The sequence below is a fragment of the Lagopus muta genome, chromosome 9 (assembly GCF_023343835.1).
Source record: "Lagopus muta isolate bLagMut1 chromosome 9, bLagMut1 primary, whole genome shotgun sequence".
Taxonomy (NCBI): domain Eukaryota; kingdom Metazoa; phylum Chordata; class Aves; order Galliformes; family Phasianidae; genus Lagopus; species Lagopus muta.
Window position 1 is genome coordinate 17780971 of NC_064441.1, and position 26658 is coordinate 17807628.

The window sequence follows — 26658 nt, forward strand, 5'->3', positions numbered from 1 at the left end:
ATGAAACTCAGGAAATGCTGAAAGACTGAAAGGCTCCTTTTCTATGTTGTTAACAAACATTGGTTTTGTATTTTTAATTTGATGATAATTTTACATGTAATACATGGTAATTTTATAGGTTTCTAGTGACAATTTAAAGAGAACTTGCTAGAAGAGAACTAATCTGGCATTTGGCTTACAAAGCCTAGGACTTGAACTAGGGAGCACATTAATTCCACTGCAAACATCCTGGGTCTATAAAGTTTATAGCATTATTCCTGAATTACCCACAAGCTTTGAATTAGCGCACAGGGGACCTTCCAGAGGATCCCAGATCATCAACTGTGCCTAGACTATTCCCAAATGTGCTGATCAATAGGAGCCATAATTGGAAGGTCTTGAATAATTGGAAATTTCAAAGGAGTGCTGCAATCTCTACAGCACACAAGTGGTATAGTGGCACATACATATGGTGGAGTCAGGAGGGAGCTTAAAACAACGCTCTAGCTTCAGCTTTCAAAGACTTTTTCTATTCAGAAACATCTTCACCATCAGTAGTTGGCAATTCCATCCAGAATTAAATGAATAAAATTACTTGAGAATATGAACATTCAACTTCTGAAAATTTATCTGTGAAGAGTTCTATTTCAGGTATAGAAAGCATAGACAGGCATAGAAAGAGCAAATATACTATATTATTAAAATACAGTAAGAATAAATATGTAGAGATTACATGTTTCATTAAAGGCTTAGAGCACAGCTTGGCCTTACTGTTAAAGAAAAAAAAAAAAAAGCATTCTGATAAGCATTGCCTATCCCTGCTTTCCCAACATTAGGAGACAACTAAGCCATGAGCTCTGTTCAGATGGCACATGGGATGTGCTGTTAGTGTCAAAGAAAGCAAGAGAGATGAATCCCTACTCCCACACTAGTCTGCACCAGTAGAAGAATTGCTATAATGTTTAAAAAAAAGAAGTGTTTTTGTGGAAAGCCAAGCCGCTGCTGAGTTGCTGCCTAACTATCAGGACTAACTGTAAGGGTCCCACCACACTGTAATGATGTGCCAATTCAGTCTCCTTACATCTCCACACTACTTCTACCAAAGGGGAAAAAAAATTAAAAAAAAAAATGTTGACAGTTGCTTTTCTGGATTTACTGCCTGCTGCAGTTCTGACAGGAATATAATCTCCTGTCCGTCTCACTTTCCAAATGCCTCTATTCAGAATCTTTTTGTTGTTGTTGTTCAAGCCTCAATTCTTTCCTGAGTGGATCAGACTGCTGTTTGTCACTTACTTGAGCACAGACCTTCATTTGAAGTGGGGATTAATTGCCAGTGAAAAGACTGCACACTAAGCTGGCTCATTACGTGCTGAAACAACCTGACAGGAGAAAGAAAAATCTTCCTATGGAGTGCTAAGCAGAGGCTGGATCAGATTTTATGATTTGTCACGGTGATGAATTAATATTTTATTCTGACCAAAAGGTGCCATCCAAAGCCAGAGTGTTAAAAATTACACAACATACTTGCCGTCCCAAACGTGTCCTGTACAAGATGATGCTCCTTTTACTCTTTCAATTGAAAAATCTGTGTTAGCAAGAAAAGGAAAGTCAGCACACTGACCACTGACCTCTGCCTTGGCTGCACTTGGAAGCAAGGCTGAGAAACAGCCCACTGTCAAGAGCTCTGCAGCCTGCAAGGGGAGGCACAGTGCTGGGGTGGGAAGGACACTGCAGGAAGCTGTGTCTGGTCACAGATCTTGAATCCGTACCTTCATGAACACAGGAAAATTGCTGCAAGTTTAGTGCAGCACTCTGACTAGTGAGGGAAGTGCTGCAGAGCAGTGTTGTTTGAAAGCTCTGGTACAGCTGACACCACAAGAGGCCATAAAGCTCTGATTTATGTTTTGGAACACAGTTTTTTACATGAGAATAAATATTACAAAAAGAATATTCACCTCCTACATACAAACAAGAACACAGTATTGAAATGCTATGCACCACAGAGCACTAGATTAAAGCTGTTGATAAATAACACTTTCCTCGGGAGTCAATGTAGTGAGCAAACTGTGCTGTGACCTACAATACACAGAGGCTATGTGCTAACTGCAGATCTACCACAAATAAATTTGGACTTCATTCTATTGTGATGACAAATGCATTGTACTCACAATCTCACCTAAAATATAAGAAAATACTACTGCAGGGTATTAACCTACTTTGCAGTAAGCATATTTCTTTTTTGATCAAGTAAGAGATTACAGCATTTATCATATGCAGAAAAGGCATGCCTTGTGAAGCATTAAGTGTCATCCTAAAACAGAAGGTCCAAGTGTAGTTTGCACTAGGTAGGAAGCACTGATAAAAAACATGCACATCTCAACCAATCACCCTTTACCAACACCAGCCCCGGTGGCTTACGCATACATAAGTATCTGACTGACAGGGCTTCTTTTGTAACAAAAGGAATGAAAAGGCTCTGTAGTACCAAAGGAAAACGTTGAACTCAGGCAAAAAGGTACCTGGAGCATTCACAGAAAATTCTGTTTGAAGAGATTGTTTCTTCTTTCAACAAGGTCTGTCCTCTCTTGCAAACTTGATCCCTCCTCACTGTGCATGCCCTGCACTTCTGAACTGCAAGTCCATTTAAGCTAGGACCACAAAAACAGTTGAATTCTCACAAACCTGGCAAATAATTAGAGAGGGGAAATGCATTTTGGGATTAATGGGAGCCCACAGCAAAGAATGAGCACCACCCAGCTGTCCATATAGACAATCCACTGAAATCATGAAGTACTAACAGCTGTGTTACCCTACATCATGCCCTCGGATCACTGAATCTTTGTCTCTCTGAAACTGCATTTTCAAGTAGTGGTTATGACGAGTTTTTTTTTTTTTTTTTTAAATCTCCATTTCTCCAAAGAAGTCTGTAGTCAGTCAGTCAGTTGTGAAGTTTGCCTTCAAAAGGAAAATACTTGATGACACTAGCCACCAGCTAAAGACTTCTTACTTTTTGGAAGTATTTTACGAGTCTGAAAATTTACCCTAATAGGACAAGTTACCTTTGACAATTATGTGCACAAGAGAGACAGTTTATCCGAAATAAAACTACTTCGAAAACTCCTTCAGAAATTTAAGTACTATTTAAAAACAAAAAACCAACAAACATTCCTGAGCATGTTTATTCATGCCAGTCCACCACTCTTCCAACCTTTCTGCCCAATAAACCAGAGAATTAAAAACAGAGGCCTCCCAGAGAGACAAGTACCCTCAATAAGAGGGAAAAACAGTCTATCATCTTCAAAGTTGTTACACGTTATATTCAGTTGCACTTTCTGTTGAAATAGCCTTCTGGAAATGGCATTTCTGTGAGCACAGAGTGTATCCACAATGAACAGCTCAAAACACAACATACTGAAAACTCAGCATTTCTGAATATTTAACCATCCTAAAACACGAAATGGTCAATAATGCCAAGTCAGTGTTGCAGCAAGAAGAGAAATAGGAGCAGGTACCAAAAAAAAAAAAAAAGTCAGAAAATACCACCTTCTTAATGTGATTGTGATGGCTATGTTAAAATACTTACAATATGAGGGTAAAAAAAATTATTCGTCTGGTTGTAAGTGATTGCCTTTGAAACTACGAACACACAACACCTATTTACTTCCCCACAAACTATTTCTTTAGCCACTGATGTCATTTTACAGCTTTGCTCTCTTTAATAGCTTTTGATGCCAACCTATTGAACTCAACAGCTGTTGAGAAATCAGCTTTCATTTTTCTCATTACAAGCAGCGCTGTGTTAGTAACCAAATATTTGAAAAGCTGAAATTTAATGATGGGGAGAAGACTTGTTCCAACGTTACAAAAAAGGTCAAAACGTGAAGTTGTTAGAAATCATAGTTTGTTACTACTTAGGAAGGAAGAAATGGTAGGTTTTAAAAGGTTAACCGTGACTTTGAAATCTGCCAAGAAGTTGAGGGTAGAAGGTCTAAAAAGACAGAGGAGCAATCATACAGCCACTCTTTTCTAAGCAGCTCCTGAAGTGAGGAAACAATTAGTCAACATCTTAAAGTATTTTCCTCTGCCCAATGTCTTTTTCTCCTAGCCTCAACGCAATACCTCATATTTTCATCTGCTGAAAACATTCCAGAATTCAGCTTAATTTTGTAGAAATAGTATTTCAGGAATCAAGCAAGGAAATTATTTTCACTATATACAAATTTTATATACATATATAAAACATATATTTATTTGTGTGTATATATAATGTTTCAAAGCACATATTTGCAATGAGCTTTTTTTCAATTCCTATCATGAGATTATAGTAATTCTTTTAATTTCATAAGTGACATGGGTTTGCACTTAACCTCCCCATGTGTCACTGAGGACATAGGCCAAGTTTTGGGGCAATGGAAATGGAAGAAGGGTAAACAAAAACATACTCATAACGTAACACATGGAAATATTATGAGAAATTCTACAAAAAAAAAAACAAAAACCAAAAAAAGGTTTTAAGTGACCGAATATTTTTGGGTTTGTTTTTCAAAAGGCCAACCAATTGTCATTACAGCCAACACCACAGCTACAAGGACTGCCTGTGCAAGAATAGTGATCAGAGATCACTATTACAGCTACTGCTGTGCAACATTACCCACATAGGGAAGTTGCTCTGAAAATAATGCCTCCTATTTATTTCCATGGAAACTAGAACAGATACCAAGAGCACATTGTTTGATGGAGCAAATTCTCAGCTACACTACACTTTCTCAGTATAGTCACCACCATCAGCTATGCATTTTCAGGAGCTATGAGCAATGGCCTGCACCACCACTCTCTTCCAAACCTGCATGGTCATTCAGAACATAGCTTGTCTTTTGCCTTGCTGTAGCTGCTGCTGAAACACACCACCTTCCACCTCACTGTATTCACATGCACCTGTTTGGTCCTCATAAACATTCAGCAAGCATCAGTGAATGTCAATGGGTGCAATTTCTGCGACATGGAAGAATTGAATTAAACGTCTCTGGTTCATACACTTCCGTGTCAGATGCCATTTTGTCATTTTCTGCCATCTGTCACACAGCAACAAAATATAACAAAATATTGCTGGAAGGTTTGACTGCTACTGCCATACCACCAACATCTGCCTCTGACACTGCAGGCCAAGATAATAAAATTGGAAGAAATTACTTTCAGAGCAGCCCTCACACACTGTAGCTGGAATCTATGAGTTCAGTTGTTTAGAGCATCTAGACTAACAGCTGGCAATCATGCTCTTTAATTTTCAATAAATGAAGTTATTTAATGAATATTTCCTCTGTACCACGGACAATAGTTGAGGCCATAACTCAAATAAGCAAAGTAATGAGAGGAGAAAGGTGGATCACCTTGGCTTCAACAGGCAAAAATTCTAACACTCTAATTGCTTAAACAAGGAAAAAAAAATAGTTTTAAAAAGTCTAGATATCAATTGTCCATCAGATACAAATTCAAACAAGTAGGCATCTTGAACACACAAAAGAAACTTTTGTGAAAACAAGTGAGACTGATACTAAAAAAAAAAAAAAACAACCAAAAACAACACTACATCCTTGTTAGCCAGTATCTCCTGCGTTTTCAAGGATCTTCCATAAAAGAACAATGAAGGAAAAAGTAGCATTTTTTATTCTGCTATTTATTTGTCAAAATAATCTGCCATTTGGGAAAGTTTCAGAGCCTGATCAAAACCCCTCTAGACCATTTTATAGGATAAACAGACAGAGGCACGAGTTCATCTAGATTCATGATTAGAAAAGCAAGTTTCTGACAAAACAAGTCGCAAGAGACATGCTGGAGTTTGTACACTTATCAAAAACAATCTTCACGCACTTACTCCATTAAAGACTTTTGAGTGTAAGTGTGCCTGGAACTCTCTGCCCATCTATCACCAGAGGAAAACCCATTTTAATGCACACTTGCTAAATCTTTTGCTCTTAATGGGAAATGCTGCCTGTACAGGGGTACAATTATGACAACATTAGCTCCTCAGAGATAAAAGACATCTCTTTCCTACTTCAAAAAAGCAACTTCTGTCTTGTTTTTTTTAAAAGAATTAAAATTCCTTTTCCCTACTACTAAAATACCCAAATCACTAGGAACACCTCAGTGCAGTTAGTGCTATGAGACAAACATCAATCCATGCAACATTTCTTATCTACTCAACACATCCTTTATTAACTACACCTCCTGAATACAATATTAATAAAGGACCAGTGGAAAGCAAGACACAACCCAGGTGATCTTAATTCAGGTGACAGAATCAATAGACAATACTTACTGGTTAGCACAGTATCAGCCTTAGCTTTAGGACCAAAAACAAAGTTATTGACAGTGGCAATCAAATAGATTCTGTCCTCCCAAGCATTACTGGAACTTTCTCTATATTTGCATTAATTGCTTTAAAAGGAGCTTTGGGAGTTCTCAAATGAAGCTTACTTAGCTATTTCATTTCAGGCACCTGAACTTGCTGCAATGCAGGTTTTAAGAGAGACTGACGCATGTTTTTTCCCCCATTCTCTGAACCTACCCGGAGTAACAAGAAAAATACTTTCCACCATATGTTTACAGTGATGTTTGGCACAGCATATTCTACTTTTGAAAGCTGAAGTCACATGCCTAATTGCCTCAGTACAAGCCCAGATGATTGCAAAATGATCTTCATTGTATAAACTCGGAATTATAATGTGTAAGTGAAAGACAACTGTTAGAAGGTTCTCACTGTCCCACCTACGATTTTTCTCAGTTCCCAGTTTAACATCTGTCCTAGTGCAGTTTTACCAATGATAAGCTGTCAGAGAACACCACCAAGCATCGCTCTCTCATTAAGTTAGCAGTGCACATGATTTCAGCAAATCCACACTGATGCAAGGTCACCTTCAGTTTTCCAGTGACCCTCAGTATTCACCTATATGACTGAAATATCAGATGACTGCTTCTTGTGCTGCTCAGTGCTCACCTATTCTCATACACCTCCTGCTTTGAAGAGCGTATTACTGTTACATACCCCAGATAAGGGAGCACAATCAAAAGGATTTTACGTCTACGTGCAGGCACATCATTTAAAACTGAAAAGTAGATCTATCATTCTTGGTTGGAATACAATTGTCTTAATATTTTTTGAAAGGGCAAACGTTTATTCCACAGTTACATTTCTCAACAGAAACCTGATTATGCTAGCCTTTGCAATCCAGTGCTACTAAACAGATTGCACAACTTTTAAACTTGCAACAAATGCAAACTATATTAAGATCCCTCTCACTAAGAAATGACAGTGTTCTTGCTGTGGAGGAGTTCCAACCTTTTGAAAAAAGTAAATTGTGATTTTTGAATACTTCATCTCATTCCTCAAATATTCTTCATCCCTCTTCCCCCTTATGGTACATCCCTCTTCCAAGCATTTTCAGTTGGCTCTGACCTCCCCATATTTCTCACTGAGTCAGAAATTGTGTAAATATGCTTAGCTACCTTCCTTTATTTACTCCTCCAAATTGCATATGGTTTGCTATTTTCTTCTGTCTTTATTGTTGATGTTTTAAACCCCTATAAGATTTTCATCTGGTTCACATCACACACACAAATAATTAAATTACAGAATTTACAAAGAACTGTCCAAAGAATCCTCCTTGGTAATATCAAGATGACCATATTTCCTTAGCTTCCTAATTATCTGCATCCAAAAGCTCACAAAGCACAACAGTTTCTACAGGAAAATATAACAGTATATAAAACCCCAGCTGCATTACATTTTACAGCAGTCTATTATTTAGACCAACAAAATCTATCATATATTATGTAATTATCTAATATATAATATATTATATAACAAAATAAATTATGCTATATAAGAAACTCCTTCTCCACATTGTCGGGTAACTGTGGAGCCCGGTAAGACTAAAGTCACCAGCATGTGTGACTGTCCAGGACCATGCCCTTTAGGAGACATTCCATTTCATGTGCAAAGATAGTTCCATAGTCAAACGTTGTTCTTGGAATTCACTGGGTGAATAATTTTTAAAGCAACCACTAAGCACAAAGACCTACATATGCCTGGTTGGGTTCTGCTAAGGACTAGTGCCGCATTTTGACATACTCCATGCACAGAGCTTACCACTGATCACAGCTATATAAAATACATGGGATGGAAAGATGCAGTTGAAAGGCAGACAGGAAATACTCAGTGCTTCACAGACCTTTTCTTGCTACACAGCTATGGATCCTCTCAAACTGCTCACAGCAATAAGCTCAGTGTTGTGGACTACGGTATTATTTGTTACTGTTGCTTAAGAAAAATCTTGCCAATATGAAAAAGGGTGGAAGAGTCACGAAGCTGAAGTTTGTGCTGACTACCCCATTTCAGTAGCAAGTGAATTCTCAGAGAGCAGTTCCTGAACCCTGCTAATTCCTCCAAAATCCACCAGACCACTCCTTTCCTTAGACATTTATGATGCTGTACTACTTGTGGAGAGAATTCACATGGGTACTAAAGATTGCACACTGAGGTGCAACTATATATGGTAAAAAATAAGAAGCATGATCATAGCTGTTCTTCCAATGAGGACTCACGAGTAAGATTTGGAACCGTGGGTTCCAATTACTGTCTGTAATCTTAATTAGCCAGTCATCAGATAAATGCAGGAAGGACTGATGTAATTTAAAGAAAGGGAATCAGGAAGAACTAAGGTAATTTTAAAAAAGGGAATCAAAGTAACAGAGTAGAATTTAAAGTATTCAACACTTCCTTCACGAGTTTAGTCTTTAAAATTCCCACAACACGTCTAGGATGCTCAGCAAGCTTGAGAAAAAAAGCTCATCAGCTGGTTTAACGCAGGACATGCACTTGGTGCTGGAGGAAGTAACACGGTCTATAGTTCCAACCACAAGATGTAGCCATGAGAAAATAATTAGTCCTTCGTACAGAGTGCTACTTGTGCTGCTACTTCCACTCATGATTTGCAAGCATTGTCTTATCGTTAAATTAACACTACATGCAGCATGCCAAATGCGCACACATGGCAATGCAGAATTTACAACAGCTTTGAGCAGTCTGAACAATTATGAGATGAAGTGCTGATTATGTTTTACTGTAATTGCTCTTTCTAGCAAATGCTTCAGCAAACTGCAGTGGTGCGATTACAATATGTTGATGATCAAGTATTTTGCACTAGTCCTACATTTTAGGAAGTTTATCAATTCTTAATTTGCTCTATAAGGAAAAAAAATGATAATGATTACTTTCTTTCCTTTTTTTCACTTCTATATCAAATCACCCAGTAACCCCTCCAACAGTCCCAAACTGAGATTAAAAAAAACACACCTAACCAATTAGGCCTGTACATCTTCCTCTCCTTTTTCCCCTGCACCCCAACTCTTCAGCTCGCTGCAGGCCCTAATTGAAGCTTCACTGTGAGAAAATCAAAGTAACTCCACTGAATACACTTTAATTCCCACTGTGATTTAGACAGACCTGTAACACCTAACAATCCTTTATTTCTGCAGCATCCTGAACCCTGTGCCTTTCAGTGTTCATGATGCATGTGGACAATGCCTAATGTTAGGTGAGTTATGTGCTAAAGCACTAAGGTTAGCTGTGAAGTTGCCAGGCCGTTGAACACTATGGTCTTTGTAGGCCCCTTCCAAATAAACTCTTCCATTTTGTGTACTTTCTCTTTTTGCATCCCTTTATTGCCTCAATCTGAATCACACGGATGAGTTCAGTTTATGCTGCAACCACACTTCAATTTATAGATTCCCCTCACTGATTCTGAAGTGAAAACTTTGATAATTGTGTCAGGTCTGGTTGGACTAGGAAAGGTTGGATCTAATTTTATGTTTATTAGTTTGTCAACATACACTAAATTTGATGCCAATTTGAATGTGCATTTTTAAAGAACAGATGGCAAACCAACCAGAATACTTCAGATTTTTAATTCTGAACATTGTCACTTACTGCTTTTCAAGATCTTCAGACAAAATCAGCTTACGCAAAACAATTCATATGCATCAGTTTACCATATGGATTGATCACAGCTGCAGTTCTATGTCAAACCATAAACACTCAAAATCTATTTTCTCTTCCTCCCTCAAGCATAAAATTCCAGGATCTACACCACAACTTCACTGTGATGCAATGTTTAATTACATAGAAAGGAAGAAGACTCATTCATTATGCATTCATTACTTTGCAGTAAATTCAAGCAAGTTTCATAAATATTTCTCAGGAAAACAGCAGCAAAGAATATCTAGAAGTAACATATAATGAAATCGTATTTCTATTCAAATGCATGAAAGAAGAAATTACTTGAATTCTTCACGTGCATCACTTCAGTTTTAAAAGACAGTAGTCCACTTCCTTGCACCTTGTCACCACCAAAACCAGGATGAACCTTTTCAGACAGATGCTAATTGAGTTTTACATTAGAAAGGTTATTTTCTTTTTCTAATAAGAGTTATTTTTAAAAGCGTAGGTAATAGTGGAAAAAAAAAAAAAATCTTTACTTAAATTCTCCTTCAAACAAATCTGTAACAGTAGATTGGTATTATAATAAATACTAAAAAAACACCTCAGCTGAAGTCTGAGTTTCATAAAACCTTGAAACATAACCATATCACCTTCATTATGCAGCTGCACCAGAATTTTATACATTTAGAGCTCAGCTGCTAAAAAATACTAGGCTTTTCAAAGTCAGTCTTCCAGCACACATCATTTCTATACATTATATGCTTAGACATGTCAGAAATACCTATGACATATTTGTCTGAATTACTTGGACTTATCATCAGAAAAATTCCTGCTACACCTGTTTAGCAATACTTTTTCAGGCCATATATTGTCAAAACAGCCTAGTCTATGTCAAGAGGAGTGTAGCATGATTCAGGAGAAAGGTGAATTAACACACGCTTGAAATTTGTTGTGTACATGTCTTCAAGCTATCAGCATTTCTCTGTATTTGGAAGTACTGACATATAAATAAATAAATAAATATTTAAGTATGACACAACAGTGGCCAAAAGACGACTCTCTTTTGTCTGAAGTCATCTGAAATGAAATTTATCAGCATTCAATAGAAATCAGACTACTGATAGGGAAGTTTTCTACTGTGGAATTTCATACATCAAGTTTACAATATTCCTCTTCGTATGACAACAGACAAAGTCTCTTCATTTGTGACTTCCAAATCCCAAATACTACTGCTGCTTTTGCTAAGGAAATATCACAAAGTATTTCTGGCAAACATTTGAGTTGGGCAGCCCATGAAGATGCAAGAAAAATACTTCCAAAAACCAACAGAATGAAAACTAACAATGCTTCAAGTACAAAAGAGTGGTTGATTAACATAGATTTTCCTCCTGCTTGTTTAAATGTGTGGTGAAATTACTTGGCATTGGAAATAGGCAGTTAACATGGCTGCAGTCCTGCCTCAAAATTCCTAAAATTCACAGAACAGTCCATAATTGGTTTGTCTTTTTTTTTTTTTTTTTTCCCCCCCATTGCTAAAGCAGTCTTATTTACTTGGTAAAAGCCAAGATTCAGAAGAAAAAAATAACACTTATCTATCAACTTGGTCAGTTGCTCCTCATGATGAGAAACATTAGAATAAAATTTACCAGGTCCATTTTTATTTTTTTTTTTTCTTACCTCTACTTCTCATTTTAGTAGGAAAATCAAATAACATTGATTGCTACTTATTAAAATTCATTTCAGCTGTGAAATACAGTGATTGAAAACTGCAAAATACAGTAGTTTACTCGCCCTTGCAAAATGCGCGTTATCTAATGGAGGGGTTTTTGAGCCAAGATGATAGACATACACATAAGAAGCTGCAATATTTATGTTCTTATCTTTTTCTGGCTCAGCACAAAGTAGATTTGCAACAGCAGAAACTTTAGGTAGTTCACACTATTATAGTAAACATGAACTCAAGAGTATTCCTGGTACAGTTAGCGGGTAAGCATTTTCATGGCTCTCTGCACCTCTGTCTCATAATAACACAAGCATCCCATATCTGCTTTTGGGCTGGTGTACTGATCTGCCAGAGCTGAGAAACAACAAGTTTTTCCACTCCTAGGCCATGCCCTAGATTACAGTTTCTCAGATATCTTCTATCATCATATTTAAGTTACCATAGAAGTAGCTGCCATTCATTCTTTACATTAAGGGAGTGTTTCTCTTCCCCTCTATCCATTTTACTCTTCTTATGGCCAAAAATTATCTTAGCAATTGAAAGAAAAAGGGGTAGATAGAGGTGAAAGAAGCGTAGGCTGTTTCAATCCATACCTTGTGATCTACGATCCCCCAGTAAGACCTGGTCAAGTGCACAGTCCAGTGGATACCAACAACAACAAAATAAATAAATACTTGTTCTTGATTTATCCCTTAGGCCCTCTTAAAGCATACTTTGCAAACAAGAGCAGAAAAAATAGCCACTTAAAAGGACACATTATGATCTTTTAAGCTTCCACTTGAATCTTACTGTTTTTAATGGATAATCACACAGATCTTTCTAAAGTCATACATAACAGCCTCCTCCTATTCAAGTTTAGTTATTTAAGCTAGCAGTGCAGTGTTACTGAAACACTTGCATGTTTTCCTAATTAAAAAAAAAACAACAACCAATACAGCAAGCTTTATCCCTGACATGACTATTTTAGACAATGTTCACAGATATATGGAGACTTTGCTACTTATAGATTAGAGATGTTTGCAGAAAAAATGATCACTGGTAGTTGACAGTAGCAAGTCATATTTGCAGTATGTCTCATTTAGCTGTATTTTGTGCATCTCTGCCCTGCACAAGACAAAAAGACCCACAGAAAAATTGTCTCTGGATTCCAATGAAAGCAACCTCATCAAGGCTGTGTTATACCTGCAGGTAAGCATGTTTGGATCAAGACTGAATGAGTTGCATGTTCACACACAAAAAGACAGGTCACTAGGTTCTTAAAAACTGTGAGTTTCAAAGGATGAGCAGTTTCAGAGCAGCTGCCTGTTAAGCAATAATGATACTATTACCACAATAGTAACAGAAAGCATGAAAGAAAAAAAAAAAGGACATTTCAAGTCTAACGTGGCTGTTCTTGTCCTCGGTAGAGCATCACTGTCCAGAAAGATTAAAAAAAAAAAAAAAAAAAAAAAAAAAGAAGGAAAACTCAGAAGATGGCTCATTTTACCATCACCCAGCACTTTATCTTCTTAAAGATGAACAAGAAGAAAGATTTTTTCATCAGCATCCCACAGATACACCAGCTTCATACTGATTGCCTTCTTCCCTTAGCCCCTGGCACAAGTGAAGAACTTATTCCCAGCAGTCGTCAGGAAAAGCAGAAATTGAAATTAATAACTGAATTTGCCATGTCATTCTTCCCCTAGACCAAAAAAAGCAGTAATCCACTCCTGAAACAGATGCTGTTTTCTAATAAAAAGTCAGAACTCTGCAAACCAAGGACCCAAACTGCTTCTAACTTCACACCACCAGAAGTACTTCATGTTTAGTTTGTATTTAATGAAATTTATTATATCTTCAGAACACAATAGTAAATTCTGTGAATATGTCGCAGTATTATTCTACTGGAGGATGACATCTCCAATCACCAATCATGTGCATTAACTCTCCTACTGTGACAAAACTTTAACTTGAAGTCGTAATGGTAGATTTACATTTATATCTGAGAAACTCCTCTTCATATTGATGGAGAGCTTTACTAACTCAGAATATTCTACGAATATGCATTATTGAGAGGATAATTACTTGCAAATTTCTACAGATATAGCAGAGATTACAAAAATTATTTTATTACTTCGCATATCCCTATGTATAGATCTTGTGCAGAAATATGATCCCCAAGGAAGAAACATCAGTCTGAAGTATAGGAAGAACTAAAGAAGAAAACATTAAGAATGTAATTCTGAATCTGCTAAGTACTTCAAACACTTTTATTACCACTGGGGCATTCACAGTACATTTTTTTAATTATCCATCTTAAAGAAATAATGAAATATTTGTTTTAGAAAGTGCAATGCAGCAAAGTTTAATTTACATTCACTAATTTTGCCTTCCCAGCAGATTTCTAGTGCCTAATACTCTCACTTTTTGTCTCCTAAGATACAGTGCAGATTACTAAATAGAACTCTCTGAAAGAGGAGCCTTTTACGCATATTATTACCTACAAACTGTACTAGCTTGATTTATCTGTATGCCTTTTCCCCACTTTTTCAGCTTTACAGCCACTAAACTATACCCACACTGCCAAACACATACCCCTGATTGTCCAAAACCTCACACTCCAACATTCTGGAAGAACCTCGTCAACGCAAGCCACAGGAAGTCTTCTATTTCCCTGCAGACGTCATCTGTAGTCTCAAATACAGCAGTGTGATGAGCTCCCAAAAGAAATGAACAAGATCTTGAAGAAACTGCACTGAATGTACTGCAAGATTTGACTTTTGTTATGGCCAGCTGTCTGGATGAAGTTCTTAATGCAGCTTTTGACAAAGGATATTCAGGTAAGCCCAGAGTTGAGCATCTCAATAGTAAAATTTAAGTAGACATGCTGAGATTGCTTCTATATCAAATTTTAATAGAGAATATTGACTATCAACTAGGCATATATATCAAGTATAAATATGAGTTAAGACTGATAGTCTAAAATTGAGTGTAAATGCAATCAAAATAAGTGGCCCATCCAACTTAGCACATAAATGACTGCCTGGTTGTATAGATACGCTTGAACCTCCCATACGCCAGAACCTCCCATTTCTCCCACGTAGAAACAAGCGTATGATACTTTGTGATCCAAGATGAATAAATTCTAGACAACCTTACATGTAGTCAAAAAGATAAGATGAACTTCCTCACCCTGTCTCTGGTAAGGTGTCTACATCAGAGGATTCAAAAACCAGACAGCAATCTGAAGCAACACACTGTAGTCACGGAACACATGCAGTGAATATGGATTGGCGAACAAACATTTTGAAAGATACAATTTTGCATGCTTGTAACTATAGACATGGTTTTCCTTCACCTATCATCCAAACACCTGATCAACACCTACTGCCAACAGTATCCCTCAGCCAGGGAAGGCAGATTCTAAAGGCCTCCAAAGAAACTGGCAGAATGCCATTGGGGATTAGAGCAGGAGGATATTTCTTAAACTGAAGGCATTTCAGACAGGCATTTTCTGTCTTCACTTCAAAGAAAGATGAGCGACCTGACATACAGGTTCCTTTCAAAAGGGTATATGAATTCATAAGGCATCACTGACAGACAGAAATCTATCAAGAAAAGGTTAAAATACAGTCTGTGATGGATTGAAAGCCAAGGTCCCAAGCAAGTTTCCCTTACAGGAATAAGAAGGACCACAAGTGCAAGAAGGAGTCTCAATGAGGGCTCCCCAGACAGCGCTGCACCAGACTGGGGCTCTCTTCCTTCACTAGAGAGAAATGTTTGCAGGCCCAGGCAGTCCTGCTTATCCCTACTGGAGTCATACTACAGCTGTGCCCTGCTGACCTGTACCCTGACCCACACACATACTTGGAACTTGTCTAAGGATGTGTTTAGCAGCTGGGCCTCAGCCTGCACCTGGTTCTGCCCCTCACCCGCCACCAGTCAGCTCCCGCTCTCCCACAAGGAGCTGATGACTCCTGCTGTCACCAGACAAAAAGACCTCACAATCAGGAAGCTATTTCTTCTTTTGCTTCAGAATCAGCCTAAAGACATAAGAGAAACAGCCCAGCAAGACATCCTGCTGCGTACTTCTACAGGCACCGGGCCATGGAAGCCAGCATGGCTCTTCTGATGCTTTGTCACCCTCAGACTGCTAAAGCCTGAGGACCAAATCACTGTAAGAGGAGACAAAAAAGAAATGGCAAGCAAGGGGAGGAGTCAAAACACACCTTAACGAGGAGAACGAATGGAACATTAATATGGGTGCAGGATAATCTTAAAACATCTGCAAGGATACGGAAACTTATTTTGACTTCTGATATTATTTACCCCCTGACCTGAACCACAACTGCAGCAGAAATTACACTCACAAAAAGCAAATAATGAATATAAACTCTTGGCTCAACAAATACCAAGACAAACTGAAACAAGACCTAATATGCAACCAGAAAAAGGGGATAAAAAAATAGGCAAAAATGAGAAAGGTGCATCTGATGTCTGTACTTGTAAATCCAAAATGAATCACTAAATCTTCAACAAACACTGCCATTACCTATCAAATCAAAGCATGTACCTATTACTATCTACCTAGCTCATTTTAGAGAATCCTAAATGTATTATTTCACTGAAAAGGTCTGCATTTTTCTCAGTTTTTCCTTATAAGACAAATTTAAGGTGTAAGCCTGTACAAGCTCATTACCAAATTAGGCTGATTTTCAGGTTAGACTAATATTCACAGGCTGTACCTAAATAGGACTCACAATACACAGTGCAGCAAAAAAAAAACAACACCAAAACAAAAACCTAAAATTGCATGTTGCCTTCTGTAGTGCTGAAACAAAGGTTACTTTAGAAGGCATTCCAGTATAAAGGCACTAATGATTTAAAAAATACAATTTGATCTCAATTATATGTGAGGTATATTTGATAATTAGTCTGTAACTACAATGATAATTAGGCCCTTCATTATCCCACTATAGCTTATATTGAAAAAGGCTGGGTACCTTTCAGAATGCTCTCTGATCGAGACTGTGCCTGTTAGCAAATGTTGAAAGCAAGAACTGTAACACCAGAGATGTACCAAATGAATTTTCCTTCAAAGATCCAATTAAAAAACGAAACGTAAATATGACTAATGCAGTCATTAACATTTGTGAAAATGCAGATGACATACCAGTCAAATGTGCAACTTTAACATGGGGATCTCTTTCCTATGATATCAGATGTGCAAGGCAGCAGTATCATTTACTGACATCTTCAACTGAAACAGGAGACATATGGCCCTTTCCAGTAAGTGAAAGCATCGCATCATCATTCATCTGCTTTCCAAGCACACATGCCATTACCGTCAAGAAGGTTTACATTATTTGGTTAGCATCATATTGTGGTATTTTCCATAAATGGCAAATCAGCTGACACAAATGCAGATAACAAATAGCTGTCTGACTAGCGTAGGCAAGACATGTATCAATTCATCAATCTATAATTTTATCTTTCTTTCTGAATCTAAGTATTAAAATTGATCGGGGGGGGGGGGGGGGGTTGGGGGGAGGAAGAATGCATTTTGCCTCCCTTATCCTCTTTATTTATACATGGTGCCAAATTTTTCAAGGTGTTGTTAGACTTCCTGATAATTGACACAGGAAAAGGAAGATGACAGCAGCAATGACTTCCCCACTAAAGAGAATACACCACAGCCTCCACAAACAAGTAGCTGTAATACACAGAAAAGGAAATTGTGTTACAGAAAACAAAGGACTGCAAAACTAGTTTTTAAGGAACATGAACATAAGATTTGAGGATTACAGTAATTTGAAAAGATGATTCTTTTACTATCATAATAAAATAATAGACTTTGACATTAATACAGACTGCACTTGGCACAAAAATTATGGGCCACTCAGAAAGGTTATAAGCAACTCAGAAAGCAAAGCTTGTCAGCTCTGAATAGCTGAATACAAATACACCAATACACTGAATATGGTCATTCCAGCAATTCCTACTTCACTGCTGACCTACATAGTAACTTCTTAACCAACAACAACACCCATAGACTTTGGAGAAAATCATTACAAACTATATTGGCAGAGTAAAACAAGAACTGCAGGGGTGGCTACCTAATGTGCTCTGCATCTGCAAATCCATTACTGCTTTAATTACCAAAATATTTGTGTTCTTTTGTTTTTGTTCCCCCAACCTTGCTACTGAATATAGTTGGTCAATACTTGGGGCAGACTTCCTGTGGCCTATGATTTGAAGTAAAGATTTTTGCATTGAATTTATACAAGTCATAACATTTCCTAATACATTTGACCATAGAAAAACAGTTTAATTCTAAAGTATAAGAGTAATAAAACCAAACCAAAAAAACTCCTTTAAGTTAGTTGAAGTTAGTGGATGACTGTAGAAAATTTGCAGCGTTATTGCGCTATGTAACTTATCACCCAGAAGTTCCAAGACTGCCTCAAGTCCAAGATAGTAGAGAAAGAAGCAATACAATAGAGGACACAGAACCAGTAGTGACTGGATGCGAGAAAGAAAAGACAAGATTAATACATCCAGAAAGAAATTTGGAAAGAAGACTAAGTAAAAGAACTATAATGGATTTGGATCTTTGAGATCCATGAAGAGAACAAAGCACTGACATAGCGAGAAAAGAAATAATGAAAAACTTAGGGCAAAGGCAAGGTGCTAAGCTGAACCTGTACATTTTTCAAAGGGAGTTGATAAGATACACTGAGACCTCAACCAAAGAAATGTGCAGGTACAGAAATCCCCAGTACATTTTTTCTTCCCCTGAAAAAGGAACTCATCTTTAACAATGACTCCTAGGGCTTTGAAATCGTAACAGTCACACTGGCAGCCGTAAATCAGTATTCTCTTGCACAATTTGTTATTTTTTAAGTTATTAAATTTCGATTCTTAATTTTGGGGAATTAAAAAAATAAAGATATTCTGTCTGTATTTTTTCTTGGTAATTGTTTTTGCACAAGAATGCATCTTTCTTAAAGTGGGAATATCAATACCTGTTTTTGCATTCACAATCCAAATGTGAATTTTGTTATAAATCCTCAAGTTCTTAAAATATTTTTGATTAAAGCTCTACTGAAACCAGAACAGGTTTACAGAGTACTTCACAACTAATTTATTTGTTATTTAAATAGATTTACACCAAAATAGGTTCTGACACAAAACAAATAGGAAAAGAGAATGTAATCTGAACCGCATTTCTGGCAAAACATTTATTTACTGTTCACCCCATTTTTGCAGGTGTGTATTGATATTATGAATTATTTTAACTGCTTTTGGACTTAAATAGTTGGATGAAGGGTGAAGATGTGAAACATGCTACCTGAATAAATTTAAATAACACACATAAAACATCAGTTCTGATTCCAGCTGTGAAAACAAAGATATTCAACATCACTGCTGAGAGACAAAGCCATAAAACAACGTAGTGCTCATGACAGGCAAGGAGAAGCCATACGGAAGAGGAGACAATGCAAACAACTTTGGCCTTTCTATAAGCAAGGAATCAAGTCTGTGATTGTGTATTTATTCCCTTAAAAAAAAACAAAACATTTTTTGCTTCTCTTGGAAATTAGGTTTATATACAGTACTGAACATCATTCTAAGTTTCTTCTTGCATTTAAGCACACCTGGCATATTTTCAAGCAAAAGAATCGTTCTATGGAACAAAATATACAAGAGCCCACAGTGAAGAAAGCTGCAAGCTGCACTCTGCAAAATAAACTGTAAGTTCAACAAAGATGATTGCTTGGTAACTATTCATAGAAAAAAAAAATAATCACCTCTTAGCAGTAATTTAACTACTTCTCTAAATATTCCTGGAACTTTCTCCACCTCAAACATTAGTCACGAGTGCAGAAGTTCATTTGCCTGATAAAGACCCTGAAGAGCAGGCTGCTGAAGGCAAGTCTGCCAAAATTCAGCACTGAAAGTGTCAACGTATTATATTTATTACAGGAAAACAAGGACCAATTCCAATTAGAGCACAGTATCAGCTCTAATGTGTGTTAATAATACTGGATGAGCCCAAACATGAGGGCAAAATCTAAACCTCCTTTATGTATGTGAGGCCGCACACAGCCTTTTGAAGAGGACAGAAAAGCTAGAGCAGCCCAAGCCACCCTCTGTCAGTGCCCTGGGGAGGCTGCCAGCTTGGGCTCTGCTTCATAGGCCCACATCACAACTCGCCTGCCTGCATGCTCCCCTGTATTCTCACAAAGAAACACTTTTGGTCAAATGCCACATGACATTTTTTTCCCCACATTGTTCTTACACTAACATAAGCAAACAAACAAACTCTATAAAGAAAGCCATCTTACCAAAACATCCTTCAGCATTTTATCATCTGTTTTGAAACCTTCAACTTCACCACAGCTTTTGCTATGTAAAAGCCTTCCAATGGGGAAAACATTCATCAAAACAGGAAGCTATAATACTACAAAACATTGCTAAGCAGAATCTGTCACAGACTTTGACTTGACAGAAACATGCCCTGTGCACAGTTATTCACTGGATCCACTAAGCAAGGAATTTTATCAAAATTGCAACACATGCTCAGACACTTTTGGTAGGGAAGGATGGGGTTAACTGTGTTAAGCAAATAGAGGTGATAAAACCAAATCTAGCAGATCATGATGGACTTACCACTACAAAGCCTTATCTTAACTGGCACCTATTTTCTTGAAACAGTTAGGAAACAAAGCTTTAGAAAACCAAAAACTCATGCAAATTGAGATTCTAATAAAAATAAGTGATGAAAACAACAAACTAGATAATTAAGAACATGAGTTTCAAGAACATTCAGTTTCAAGTCATCAAAAGTAAACTTCTGGTCAGTAGCTTGTTATGTTATCCTGCTCTCTTCTGTTCACATGTGAGTTGAGGAGCTTCTCACTACATTCATCTCCACCACTTACCACACAACTAAGAGCACTACGAGCCCTCCTGTTTCTCCTGATACGTATGAAGGCAATCTTCTCAGTATGCTCACCATGCATAGGACCACCTGAGCTGAATGATACGACACAGCTGTTACCACTGAACGAAACACTTAAACCACAAAGGACAAAGTAGCCCTTGTGAGAACACTGCGAAAATTTCATGACTAGAGTGCAAATCAGACCACCAATACAGTATATTTTCCCAGACACAGCACATGAGAAAGTCTGCTAGCATCCTACCCAACACTTGTTTGGGACCCTTCCATCTTCAAGACGAAGCACATCGCTGCAACTGCACTGAACAGTCACATATGCATCAAATACTAGTACTTGTCATCTTCTATTTTCTAACAAAATCTTAATTGAGAATAAACTTGTCTTAGTTAAATGATAGTTTGTGTAATCCCATAATACTTTTAAGAGAAACAAGTAAAGCTAATAATGAAATACATAGTTATAGGCTATTTAAGGCTGTAGTACTTTTATCTTTTTTGAAGAGAGAGACTAGGTAATAAAAACCAAGCAGATGTTCTCCTTACCTGGCATCCATGTTATTTTAAGTATTTTATGTATTTTTCTTTGTTAAATATATTTAAAGCATTAAAGTTATTTAATGACAGCTATATATCATCTACTCTCCATCTAACTGCTGTGACTTGACAGGGAAAGGTTGCTTTAAGAGCACTGTTTGCACCACAGAAGAGGTAGAAACACTATTTGATAACTGTCTACAAGAAACTGAAATGAGAAAGAGGTAATAGGTTTGCACCATATTCAATATCTTACACGCTTTAGTGAACTAAGTCAATACAACTAATTGCCTAGTAAGTGTTTGAAAGCTAATATCTTTGAAGTGTGTGCTACTCCGATGATAAAGGGGATAGATACAGTGAAGAATTCTCCATCAAACTCAATATCCAGGGTGTCTGAGCCAAAGCCCAGCATAATTAGCCACATGCCTTCCTATCTGCTTTGATAGATGATCAATAAAATCCGACCAATAGTTTTCAACAAGAATCACACTCTTTGAAGTATTAGTCAATCCACGAAGTACTGCAAACAGCTTAGTCTCAGCTGCACAAACACAACATGCCATGCACCGAGTTAACTTAGCTTATAAAATCATTCTTAGCCAACTGAGACAAGTAAAAAAACCCTTAAGTACTCAATGTTAATTTCACATTACAGCAACTACATGATGAGGCTGTACACATTAAGATTTCCCTTATTTTTAATGCAGAAGATGAACGAAGTTTATTTAAAAAAATAAAGTCACAACTTATTTCTCAAACTGCCCATCCACTTACTCCTCTCACTCTTAGTATTCTTGTATTATGCAATGACTGCATGACTAGCATGCTAACATCAAAGACTGATATATAAAAGCAGATCTCTGAAAGCTAAAACCAAGCAGACTTATTTAGGCTTTGGACAGTAATTCTCTGCAGGTTCTAGAGATATCTGTCAAGATTTCTCACTTTCATTTCATCTTCCAAATAATAAGCAAAAAATGAGAACTGGCAAGTTATTTTGATACCAATCTTTTCATGCTGAAAGGAAAATGAATTTTTTTGAAGTGCACATTTCAGCTGCAAAGGAGCTGCTGATGCATGCTCTATCTACCAGACATCCCATCGCTTCAGTATTTTACTTACTGCTTATTTTTTAGCCACTAAATACCAGCAATATTTATGTTTAATTGCTGTAACAAGTATTCTTCTGAAGACTGTATTTTGTTCTAACTAAGAACAACAATGGCAGTAAAAAAAGATGGGTAGAGACAAAAAGTCCTCCTTTCGCTTCACATTCATTGAGAAGTTAAAAGTACACTACGCCATCAAACACCACACCAGCTGTTAGTTAGGGCAGGAATTTTTTAACAGGCAAAGAAACAATCAAAAGGACTTGCTATGTGTCATAATGTAGAAGATAAAGCATTTTTTGTACAAAATAAAAACTGAAGTTTGAGATTAAAACATGCAAAGAAAAGCCTGAAATTCAAATCCACTAATATTGACACTGGAAAATAAGCTTTTACAAAACAGTGTTTGTTATAGCAAACCTGTTGCTAGTACTTCCACAAAGCTCTTGTGTTTTATCATAGATAAATTAGTTGTAATGATTTTTTGAGAGAAAAGCTAAGTAACAGTAGCATTCATTCTAAAGCTGGTTTTCAGAACTGAAAAATTTACTATTTCATACTTGTATTTTAGGGTTACACTATGCATTTACATTACTAAGTGTCACTGATATCACAACATTCTCTTTATTTCTAACAGCTTATTTAAAACAATGCATCTGAATTTGAGGAGTAAAAGTGACATTTTTATATGTCCTTCATTCAGGACATACACTGCACCACAAAAGTTCAGCCACAGCAGGGGCTAACTCAGATACTCTTCAGCCACGTTCCGTCCTGCTGCTATGCACCAGAGCCTATCTGGGAAGATAAGAAACAGCAGCAACCCTTACTTTAAAAACAAAGGTTGAGAGGGCTGTTGAGGATTCAGACTTAGATCTTTTTGTCATACTTGCTATCTACAAGAGAAACAACCTGAAAGACAAAAATTTCCCTGGTAGCTTTGTTATTAAGGTAAAGCAAAGCTTAGCGGCAAAATTACAGGTGGTCACAGTCATAAAGACAACATCTGAGGAAATCTGAGTAAAATCAAATATACTTTTGGTAGACAATTTTAATTAAATCTGATTAAAACATGGAAGAAATACTTGAACTACATCTCTCACTGCAATGTATTTGAGTCAATTATATCAATTCAACAAGAGTTTGACAATGTTCGGTTCCATTCCTACTCAAAAAACAACAACAAAAAAAAAAAACAACCAGTAACACCACAATGTATTTTGGAACAGTAGGGACTGAGTGTAAAAAAAAGTAAGATAAAATAAAAGGTTTTTATTAAAAAAATAATGTATGTTAGGGGTCAATCTGTAAAAGTAGGACAATGTTAAACAGACCTGAAGAGATGCCTGGAAATATTCATGTGAAAATAGTTTGATAAGAGAACGCACGCGTAACAGAGACCATAAGATTTTCTTCAGCTACTTCCTGTCTGACTGGAGTATGTACTTGCCTCAGATTAATCTAATGGTGAACGGTGTTTAACATTTCCCCTTTCTTCCATGTACCTTGCTTTCCTGTCTGAGTTTTGCTGGCTAATTTTCCTGTATAAAATTCTACAGAGCTTCCTAGACTGGAAATGCCTCTTTCTTTCAGAGATCCTTTCATGGATAACATGGAATAACAACATAAGGAAATCTGAGTCCCTCTGCACAACAGTTTAAAAATCAAGCAAGTTATGCCATTCTTTGAACTATATAGTCTGTTCTCATTTCCATTTGGTTAAGTACATGACATACTATGATCAAATATGCTGGAATTGCTTTAACAATATTTCTGCAGGTTTCTCTAGAAGGAAATATAACTCCATGCCTTTGTGAGAATTATTCGTTGTCCAAAAATGCACCAGTCATTTGTCACCTCTGCAAAATTTGACTGCTTGGCTCTAGATGAATATTATGCAGCTGAAATTACTCTTGTTGAACTAGTTACTGATGCAGGCACCAAAAAAAGAAATTCTGAGAATAAGACTACTCATTTCATAGGGGAAAAATATTTTAAATTGAGTATTTCTTTCAGGCTTGCATATCTAGACCCAAATTAAAGTACACCACATTTGGGTTCTGTGTTCCATTCACACACACATTCTCTCTTCAGAAAAGAGCTACACATGACAACACCATGCTCATGCTTCATCTTATAATAAGTAAATACAATTTTAAAAAGCATAAACCCTTGTTTAAGGTCAGTGCAGCATTGTGGTGATAGAACAGAAGACTTCCTCTATCACAACTCCTGCATGCATGCAGTTAGTACCAGGATGTGCAGTTTAAAGTAATAACACTCAGCCCTCCGGGGCTTCCAGTGTTTGTATAGCCTACAGGCAGCTACATTTTTTGTTGACTTAAATAAAAAGCAAGCAGAAGAATTTGAAGTGCTGCTTGACAAACAGGCTCATACACGTAAATTTCTGTATTTGTCTGGCTGCTGCAGGGCAGATGTGTTTTACAGACACCTAGCTTCACCACACTACCATGTTATATTACTTCTGCTCCAAGTACAGAGCCACAACAGATTTTTCATTTTCCTCCAGCTCCACCTCAACTTCAAAAATAACTGATACACTATCGGTTCTCAGCAGATCTGAAACTTAGTAGCTCCACATAGGAGATCTTTTTCCTACAAGCATTATCATTCTTCCATAATTTTAACATCTTACTCACTTTATTGATTTTAGTAGAATAATTTAATAACTATTCAAACAAAGTAAAAGCATCTCTTCTTCACATCTAGCTTTGTGCACTATTGGCAGATCCCCTCACAGGCATTTAACTTCCATTTTTAGAAGAGCTTATGGACTCATTCAAATTAACAGAAAAAGAATTTTATGTCAAGTGAGGCAAATCAGTCAAGGAATTTCTCAAAGCCAGCTATAAATGCCAAATCACGTAGGCTGTGCTTTGTATAAAGACAAGTAAAACACTTTAATTTCCTGAAAACATGAAAGACTGATAACTGTAATTTAATAATTCACCCTCACTAGAAGGCACTGATTATCACTCATCTTCTTCAGAGTAAAAAAATTATGTGGATTTATGTAACAACTCTTCAATGTCATTGGCATGATTTAAGAGCAGAGTGTTCAAAAACACAAGCAATCAGTTGTCATGGCATGTTTGAGTGCTGTGATACACACGACCTGCTAGAAGGATATAGGACACCCAAAGCAATGTTTTATGCAAATTTGCAGAACTACTATGGTCGGATAAGCGTGAGTACAACACTGAATGAATTACCTCTTGGTACGAGCTTAGTAAAATCAAGATATGGCAGTCATGCAAACAGACAAAGTAAAACCAGTTAGGAGTAAATCGGAGCAAGTTTATCTAAAATTTCTAATAGGCAGAAAGAAAAGAAACAAAGTCAGAGAAGGGTGAAAATTGCTTTACCTATGGGGGGAAAAAGAAAAAGTGACAAGGCAGAGAAAAAACTTTGAAAACAAGTGTCTGATCTACAAAAACAAGCTGACAGATTAAAAAAAAAAAAAAAAAAGCAAAAAAGAGAAAGAGCCCTACAGGGAAACTACAGGGAAACACTTCTAGAGAGAATTTTTATTTATTAGCTACACATGACTGACGTGACAGCAGAAAAATTTTATACAGTAAATCTGAAAGTAGTCAAGGAAGACATAATAGATAGCACATTCCAGAGATTGACCACGCAGCAAGACAACAGCAGAAAATAGTTTTGTCATCTTAAAAGTGAATGGCATCCCAGATAAATTCAGCCAAGAAGCATATTTAAGTAGTAGATGTTTCTTTCTTTGCCAAAGAACAGTAAGGCTACACTTCTGGTCAGCCATAAAAAAAATAAAAGTAAAAAAAAAAAGAAATGAACACCACAATCCACAACAACCACGCATCTGTTCAATACCATCCTTCTGCAAATGTAGAACATTTGCAAAGATAAGAAATTAAAGATTTAAATTAAAATCAACTGAATAGTCATCCCTATCTTCTTATATATTGCTTTGGTTAACTGTTACGGATGTTAAGAGGAGAGCTTTTCTTTTTTTCCTCAGAGTAAATTCTTTGGCTATTTCTGAGTAATTAGGAACTTCTACTGAAGCACTTAATACCACTGTAGAGATTTGGCAGTATTAGTTTTGAGAATAAGGAATAGATATCAACTCTGGATCAAAAGTTCTTGTACCTTAAAATTCTTTCATTTGTTAATTCTTCTTCTGAAAGCCTAACTCACAAGCACAAAGTCCTAGGAAACCGATTTAGGTTTTTGTGTTCTTTAACATTTTCAATAATCATTTGTGACAGTGCTAAGAACCATATGCTACAAACTTCCCTTTTTCTTATGACACAAGAAGACAGAATCAACCAACTGAAAACCAAATTGTGTGGTTGAATAGATAAGAGCA

General features: G+C 36.9%; 1 protein-coding gene across 2 annotated transcripts in view; it reads right to left on the reverse strand.

Annotated features, from left to right (window-relative positions):
• Positions 1–26658, reverse strand: part of CLSTN2 (calsyntenin 2) — a 298618-nt gene that overhangs the window by 218166 nt on the left and 53794 nt on the right. The window lies entirely within an intron of this gene.